This window comes from Trachypithecus francoisi, unplaced genomic scaffold (assembly GCF_009764315.1).
Source record: "Trachypithecus francoisi isolate TF-2019V2 unplaced genomic scaffold, Tfra_2.0 Lachesis_group8, whole genome shotgun sequence".
In the NCBI taxonomy this organism is placed as follows: domain Eukaryota; kingdom Metazoa; phylum Chordata; class Mammalia; order Primates; family Cercopithecidae; genus Trachypithecus; species Trachypithecus francoisi.
Window position 1 is genome coordinate 93027194 of NW_022681473.1, and position 9617 is coordinate 93036810.

Here is a 9617-nt window from a genome sequence, read left to right on the forward strand (position 1 = left end):
ACAATAAATTGAGCTATTTATTGTAGACAAGAGGATTGGTTTCCTGAGCAGTTTGCCACAGTTTGTGGGTCAAAGTTATATATATATATAAAATCTGGCCATTGTCCATTTGTACATTCAGTCTCTCACTGGAAAACTGTCTTTTAACTCCATGGCTTAAGTGTCTCTGTAATGGATGAGTCCTGGGTATTTCCTTAGCTCAATGACCTCTTCTTTTGCTACTCACATGATTTTTGCTTGAGCTCCGGAATTCCTAAGTGCTTCATTCCAGAGGTTAGGTTTCTTCATATAGTTATAACCAGTAATGCTCATTGCTCTGACAGATCTGTGGTAATGGTCCTAGGCACTGCTTCACCTCAGCTCTGACACAGCTCATCATCTTCTGAGTCATGACTTCATGAATGCTGACACATCCTTTGAATGGATCACATTATGTAAGAATGACAGAATGAAAGTTTGTGTTGTAGTAACAGCTAAAATTAAGGTTGATGTACACCAAGGCAGAGCTAGCTCATACAATTCCACAGAGCTGCTGTCAGTGAGCCAGCTTATTCCACATTTAATCCATGCTGCGGAAAGAAGAGAATCAGGGTTCTAAACTTTTGTTATACTTTATAGTTTTAGGTAATTAATGACTTTGAATCTTCTCAGAGTGTGTAATGTGGTCAAAAAGACATATATACATATATATACATACATATGTGTGTGTGTATACATATATATATATAACTTGTCCTTTAAGAACATAAATATATATATAACTTATTTTTTATTTCATTTTATTTTATTGCTTTGAAACAGAGTCTCCCTCTGTTACCCAGGTGGGAGTGTGGTCACATAATCTCAGCTCACTGCAACCTGCACCTCCCAGGTTCAAGCAATTCTCATGCCTCAACCTCCTGAGTAGTAGGTGGGGTTACAGGCATGTGTCACTACACCAGCCTAATTTTTTGTATTTTTAGTAGAGACAGGGTTTCACTATGTTGGCCAGGCTGGGCTTGAACTCCTGGCCTCAAGTGAGCCACCCGCCTCAGTCTCCCAAAGTGCTGAGATCACAGGTATGAGCCACCATGACCAACAAATATATGTATATACGTACATACACATATATATCTTATAAGTGATATGTATATATAACTGTCCTTTAAGAAAGAGGAAAACCACCATATATTGATCATCAGCTAGGTATCCAACATGTTACATGTATTATGTTTTATCTTTACACCCACATTGCAAGGTAAAGATTAGTATCTCCATTTCACAGATAAATAAATTGAAGATTAGAAAAAGTCAAAAGGTTTATTCAAGTCCACATAGTCAGTAAGCAGCAGAGATGTACAAACGTTGTCCAATCAAAATCAGAACAAACAGAAATAAGGGTTTGAAGTCTTTAGACTTATCTCAACTCCTGCTTCTTATCTGTTTATAATACTCTCTTGGACTGGACTTAACCCTTTCTATAAATTTTGTCTTTCAAATCTTCATATTCTTGAAAACTGAAACCTGGAAATGTCTCTTAATTCAGTGTCTAATGGATAATTAGCATCAATTTTGGGGGTATGTCTCATCATTTTTCTAACTTCCTGCCCCTCTCTTTAAGCTTGGTCTTTTCTGCCCATCATCTTCCACTGGTGCTGCCCAGATGTGACCCAATTAGGACCCAAGTCTATGAGCAGTCACTATGTGTCACTATGATTCAAAAATACAAAGCCTCCTCTTTCAAGAAGGTTGGTAAATGTTCCAGATCCTGGGAAAAGAACAAAATCTTACTGGCTATGAATTTGTAAGCACTCATCAACGTCAACAAAATCCAACTCTAAGGTTCTGAGTATACACATCCAATCCAGTACCTTTGTGGTTTGATACACATTTCACAATCCTTTTTTGTTTTGAAAGTCATATTTTATTCAATTATAAGATGGGAACATGCTGTTCAAGATCATGAATTTAGAGTATAAGTGGAAAAACCTCTCCTCAAACCTCACTTATGTTCACATCTTTCTTAATATTTTCATAGTAACTTGACTGCTCCAAAAAGTACAGAGGATGTTGATAATTTACCAACTTTTAAATTTTGTACCAAATAATTGGGCCAAATAGTATCAAAACATATTCCTTGTTAACTACAAGACTATCAGCCAAGAGAGTCTAAGTTCTATAGTAGAAAAAGCATGGGTTTTGGGGTTAAACAGCCCCCAGTTAGAATCCTAGTTTCTGTACTCAGTAGCTCTGACACCAAACAAACTGCTTATCTTCTCTATGACCCTTTTTCTTCACTCTTAAAATGGCAATTAAAATGTCTATCTTATGGGCTTGATATAGGTAACAGAAATTGTGTAAGAACTTCATGGAAAATAATAAACATTATTATTCATAGCAATTAGATAGCTAGAGTGAGGGCAACAAAAAAAATGAAGTATGTCTAACTTTGGATGGTCTTAAGTAGTTGGGACTGAGGGTAATATGGGGAAAACGAAAGAGTGAACACATGAGTTCTCTTCCTTCTCGACAAGTCAGAGTGGTTATTAGGGGATGAATGTACTTAGTGAGGAGGAGAGCAAAACTGGGAAATTCTGGGTCCAGAAGAAGTTGAGATGTGAAGAAATAAGTTTATTTTTTTATTTAGTTCAGCCTACTACGTGTCAGAGGCTTTACCTATTTAATTCTCAGAACAAATCTAAAAGGCAGATATTATTTTCCCTGAGATTCAAAGAGGTCCATAACTTGCCTAAGATCACACAGTGAGTCACAGAGCAGACTTTCTAACTTATCAAAATTGTGGACTTTGTATAACCAGTCACTGCCCGGAACTCTGCCTTTCAAGATTATTTGCAACAGGTTGAGACAAGCCACACCTTCACTTCCTGCAACAGAGCAGACGATATATTCTGAAGGACTATTTCACCATAAAACAACTACAATCTTTTTTTTAATTAGGTAAGCACTCAAATTACTTTTATCTAATAAAAGTAAGCAGGAATTTTGCCTGTTTGCTGTTTCATTTTATATGTTATTTTTCCTGGGCCTTCATTTACAGGGTGTAAAACTTTAAGAAAACATTCTCAACTAACATTCTCATTAGAGGTAAATGATTCAAATTACAAATAATACTAACCTAAGCATTGTCATTACTTTTAAAATCCAGGTTTCTCAAAGTTTTATTTTTTACTTAATACAAAAATGACTTGGTTCTCCCTATTAGCTGCCCAACAAGCTGTTTAAAAATTATTCTTTGTTAAAGAGCAGATTACAAGAAATGCTTTCCATGCTCTTATTTTTTAAAAAACAAGATTCTGATACACATAACGAATCTAAATCAAAATTCACAAGTGGTGGCTGAAATCCTGTCAACTTTCAGCCCAATAAAATAGAAATCCACAGTTATGCATAAACAATTCAAAATTAAAGTTTATAATGGAAATGTAAACAAGTCATAACTAGTACACATTACTACTGATGAGTTCCACTATACTTCAAGCACAGTAGATGTGCATATCTGACAGACAGACTGCTTAGAAAATTAAAGCTATTAGAGCTATAAAGAAAAGGAATATACAAATATGAACATAGAAATGCCAAAGCATTTGAGCCCTTGAAAAAAGTGAATAACGAGGTCAAGAGATTGAGACCACAAGAGATTGAGACCATGCTGGCCAACATGGTGAAACCCCATCTCTACTAAAAATGCAAAAATTAGCCAGGTGTGGTGGTAGGCACCTGTAGTCCCAGCTACTCAGGAGGCTGAGGCAGGAGAATCGCTTGACCTGGGAGGTGGAGGTTGCAGTGAGCCAAGATGACACCACTGCACTCCAGCCTGGTGATACAGCGACACTCCATCTCAAAAAAAAAAAAAAAAGTGAATAAGATGTGATGTAAACACATCTGATAGTTCTCTCTGTAAGCCACTGACCACTGGTTTATAAAGCTATGGTTTTATAATTCTTTTAAAAAGGAGTTTTTTTCTACACTGCTGCATACAGTAATTTCATTGTACATTCTTGACTACAATACAATCTTCAAATCCTCTTGCAGAGCTTGTATGCATCATCAGAATTTCTCCAGAAAGTCAGCTTGTCATATTTTCAGCAGCCTGTGACAGAAAAGAACTTCTTAAACATGGCACTGTAGAATAATAGGCTGGTTAAATTAAGTACATCAAAATTAATTTCAAATGATGTCAGCTGGGATGGTAGAGTAAGGACCTTCAAAATATCGTTTTCCATAAAACAAGAACATTATCAGAAAAAAAAGTCAAAATCAACTTTTTCAGAATCCTGAAAATGAATCAACTGCGTACAACAATCTTGTCAGCAAAAAAAGTGGCTGAATTTCAGAGAGCTGCTCAGTGGTGGTCTTGTAAGCCAACAACCCACAATTACAGCGAAAACAAGCAATCTAGCAGCTGCTAGAGTCCAAATAAGGTAAGAGCTCTTTCAAAACCCTATCTGAAGAATTGTCATTATTTGACCTGTCTGCTGGTTTCCTGGAAAACACCACTCACAAGGCTTGTTTTTATTTAACCTGACTCAGAACACACCCAGTGCAATCAACATTTTCCCAGGTCATTTGTCAAAAACAATCAGCAGTAGTTGTTTAACATCATAGCTGCCTGAGCAGGTAAACACTTGATAAATTCAAAATGCAGTCATTCCACATTTAGGAATATACTATAGAGAAACTCTTGCATTTGTGTTTTTTGAGTCAGACAGAAATCTACCGCCTCATCTGTAATAGTAAAAGACCAGAAATAACCCAGATGGTCATTGGACAGTAGAGTGGATAAATTGTAGTATATTCATATAATGTTTTATAACTTTATTAAGCATTCAAACATATAAAATGCTACAACTATACTTACTATTATCAAATATTATAAAAATAAAGTGTATATGAATTTTTTAAAGGGAGGAACTGTTATGTACTTAAGAACCAAAATATGAGATATAAAAAGTACATCTGGGGGAGATGAAGACCAGTGAAGGCTGGACTTGCTTGTGACTATAAAGGTAGTTAGGATTTGTATATAAGACCAAGAGTGCAGCAGTTAAGGAGAAAAGACATGAGGAGCAAATGTGCAGAGGGGGCCATTGGTATGACAGGAAAGGTTCAATATGAACATATCAAATCATTGCACAATTTTAACAATACATTTGTCAGTCACTGTTTCTGTGTCAGTGGTATAGATACATACATATATTATATGAAATCTCTAGCATTTAATAGCCACACTTCACAGATGAGTAAACCAAGATTCAGCAGATTAAGTGACCTTCACAAAGTGATGTGGTCAAATGAGTAGCAGCACTGGTATCCAAATTCATCTTGGATACTTTGGTCTTTTTAAATAATTGATACATTTAAAATTATGAAATGCTCCTCTGTATACAGTGAGTCTCAAACTGTAGCATGAATCAAAGTCACTCCAAGGACTTGCTTGATGAAAGAGACTTCTGGACTTCAATTTTAAATTGATTCAGTAAGTCTAAAATGGGACCTGAAATTTACATTTCTAGTAAGTTCCTGATTTATTGATGCTCCTGGATAAGGAACCACATTAGGAAAACCAGTTTTGTATCCAATTTAGCTGTTATTAACGTACCCACTCCATCTTGCTTATGATTAGTGTTTGCATGGTATATTATTTTCATCCTTTTACTTTTAACATAAATGTCATTATATTTAAAGTGATTTTATTAGAGACAGGAAATAGTTTCAGTCTGACAATCTCTTTCTTTTCATTAGAGTGTTTGGACAATTTATAATTAATGTAATTATTGATGTGATTGGACTTAGATCTACTTGCTTGCTGTTTGTTCCTATTTGTCCCATCTGTTCTTTCTTCCTTTTTCCTCTTTTCATATCTTCTTTTGGATTAATAGAATAATTTTCAGTATTCCATTGTATCAACATTATTGGCTTGTTAGTTATACTTCTTTGTCTATTTTTAGTGGATTTTTTTGGAATTAAAATTTTTATCTCTATCTTTTCAGAGTTTACCTTCAAATGGAATTATACCACTTCAATTACACCTGTAAGAATCTTGCACCTATATTTTTCCTCACATCCTTTTTGTGCTATTGTTGTCATACATTTATTTTGCTTGTATATATTCTGTCAACTCCATAACACACTTTTATTTCTTTGCTTCACATAGTTATTTTTAATAATTAAACATAGAAAACTGCCTTTTATATTTACCTATATATTTACTCATTATGATACTCTTCATTTCTTTGTATTGATATGTTACCATTTATTATCATTTTCCTTCTACTTGAAGAACTTCCCTTAACATTTCCTGTAGTGCTTTGTCTTCTGATAATCAATTCTGTTAATTATTGCTTGTCTGAAAAAGTCTGCACCATTTTTTATTTTTGAAAGTTATTTTCACTAGATATGGAATTCTAAATTGATAATGCCTTTTTTCTTTCAACATATTAAATGTATCACTCCATTGTATTCTCTCAATATGCAAATATATATATTTAGAGAGATATTTATTTATGTAAATATGTTTACATAAATTTTATAATGTTTAATAATATAAGATTACATTTTATAAATATAAATAAATATAAGATTACATTTTATAAATATAAATAAATATTTCTCTGCATATATAGAAAAAAGTCAATAAATGTTTCTAAAATATAAGGCAGGGTCTTGCTCTGTCACCCAGGCTGGAGTGCAGTGGTATGATCATGGCTCACCTTGACCTCCCAGGCTCAAGCAATGCTCCCTAACTCAGCCTCCCAAGTAGCTGGGACCACAGGTGTGTGCCACAGCTACCAGCTAAATTTTTGTAGAGAAAAGGTCTCCCTATATTGCTCAGGCTGGTGTCAAACTCCTGGGCTCAAGCCATCCTCCAACCTCAGCCTCCCAAAGTGCTGGGATTAGTCAAGTAATTTACAGATGAGTTTGAGCTTTTCAAAGTTTGTTTTTAAGTTTTTTTTAGGGTGGGTCTAGTGCTGCTTTAACGGTAGGACTGAGTCCTACTATTAAAGTGGCTTCACTGATTTCCCCAGGTGTTAAAAGATATCTTGCCATTCAGCCTGGATGAAATTCAAACCTCTCCTAGCCCTATGTAATCTTTGGGAATTGTTCAGTCTACAGTTCCTTGGTGGTGCATATGCAGTTTAGTATTCATCAGCAGACCTCAAGGGGACTTCTCTCCCAATTTCTGGAGTGCATTCTCTATGCAACTTCCTCCTCTTCCTTACTTTTCCCTGAAAATTATAGCCACCTCCACCTCCCTGAACTTTAGTATCTATCTTCTCAACTCATTGAGACCACTGCATTCTACTTGGTTCCTTTCCCCTGTGCTGTGTCCTGGAAATTACCTACAGGTAGAAAGCAAGGAAGACTGGGGGTTTGCACCATCAATTTTCTTCCTTCTTGGACTATTTGCTACACTACCTAGTGCTCAATGAATGAAACCATCTCTTTCATACATTTTGTTCAGTTTTCTAGTTAATCACAACAAGAAGCAAAATCCAGTACTAGTTACTGCAATATGACCAGAAACAAAAGTGATCCTGCGATGCTATATTTATATACTAACACAAAAAAAGACAAGAGCTTAGATTTTAATCCTCGTGGACTGGGAGCTGTCTTGCATAAATCAGCAAATCCTTTTTCTATGGCATATTATGACCTCCTTAAAATATTTTGGTGTTCCTATACCATAATGCTATAATCTAGAAAATCACCCCAGGGATGATACATATTGGAAAGACTATTATTTATGGTCCTCCTAAGATATCCCATTAACTTCCAGGTTGTGACCTTCTACCTACACACTTAACACTCCAACATTTTAATTTTTGGTTCAGACACCTTTATTGGGCCTTGATCCCATCCCGTTACCTACTAACGTCTCCTCTTGGCTCTCCAGTTTCAACAGACCTAGTTATTTCCTTTCCATCAATCACACCACTATCTCTTCCGCAACCGGATTTTCCTTCTCTATTCAAAGTCACTTCTTAAACCAGATGCTTAAAAAAATCACCCTATATTATTCCTTTTCAGCTAGACTTCACATGCAAAGCAGTCACCAAACCTTACTATTTCTCTCTTCTAGCTGTTGCTCACATGTCTTCCCCATGTCTATAATTTAGGTTTCTAGTATTTTTTGCATGGACTAGTACAGTACTAAGGTAGTTGTTCTTCTCTGCACATTGCCTTAATTCCTTCTGGCCTATCTTCTATATTTCCATTCAAAAGATATTCTAAGATGCAATTTGGTCTTTATCCCTATTAAAATCCCTTCAATAAAGTCATATCATTTATGAGAGAAATGTAAAGTTTCATGACAATAAATTTTGTTCATGACCTAGTATCTCCTTCTCATCTTTTCCCTTTTTATTTTATTCTCCAATTTTACAAAAATATTCTTTTAGTGAGTCTTTGAGAAGCTCCGTTTCCACCTGGAATCCCTTTAGCTACGTCTCCACCTAACAAATCCCTCTTATATTTTAAAAACACATCGCAAATGTTGTTTCCCATAGGAAATGTTCTGTGGCCCCCAAATCCTTTTACAGAGATAAATTACCCCTCTATTTTGTAAATGCTTCTATTGATCTACTTATTACATTGCATTATAATTTGTTTATATGTCTTATTTGTCTTTACCATGTTCCCTGCCTTTGAAGACATAGATTCCTAGTCATCTTTGAATCCCCCATGCCTATCACAGGGACTCAAATCTAGTATTGACATCAAAGATGTGAATCTGGGAAACTTTATGCAGCCCAAACACGGTACATCCTTTCCTTTCTTCTGTAAAGCCACAGGGTTCCTCACTATCCTATTTCAGGATAAGGGGAGAGGCAGAATCAGAAAGAGAAAACTACAGTTCTGGCAGGCTTCAGAAATTGCCTAATTTAAGGTTTTTTCTACTTGCAGTCCACAAGGTAGACAGTCCTGTTCTCTTCCTTGCTGACTAATTTGTGCTAACGTATAATTTTTAAAGGCTAACAATATGATTTTATGCAAATATGAAATGAACTTATTAAAGATATTCTTTAACTCATTAGCTAATGAGGGAATCAGTTCATAGAAGGGCCTGAAGAACAGACATACATACAGGAAGGAATGCTGAAATAAATTTCCTAATGATATAAACAGGTAATATCTTTATAGGACAGTAAAATGTAATGTTTGAGAGTATCTCTTCTATGTGGCACAAATCAATTTTATCTCTAAGAGGTAAGATTTATTTGCATTGATAGAGAACGAACCTTTCATGTAACTGTCAGTTCGCTACTATTTCTACCCTTACAGATTTATAAACTAGTCTACCCAATAAAAAGTCAAAGATGCATACCCTCATAAAATCAGTTACTCCAGAATATTAGCTAGACAATGTGCAGCCCTCAATTGCAAAGGCATCTGTAATTTCCAAGTCTTGGACATTTTCTTTCCTGACATCAACAAAATAATACTCCTCCAGTTCCCAGAGAAAAAGTGATATTCCCCAGACGGGACACACACACAACTCCTAAGACATTTTGAAGACTTTTAATTGAAAAGTAAAAACGCAAAGCTTTATAGAGTGAAATGCCAGAAGTTTACATTTTGAAGACTTTTAATTGAAAAGTAAAAACGCAAAGCTTTAT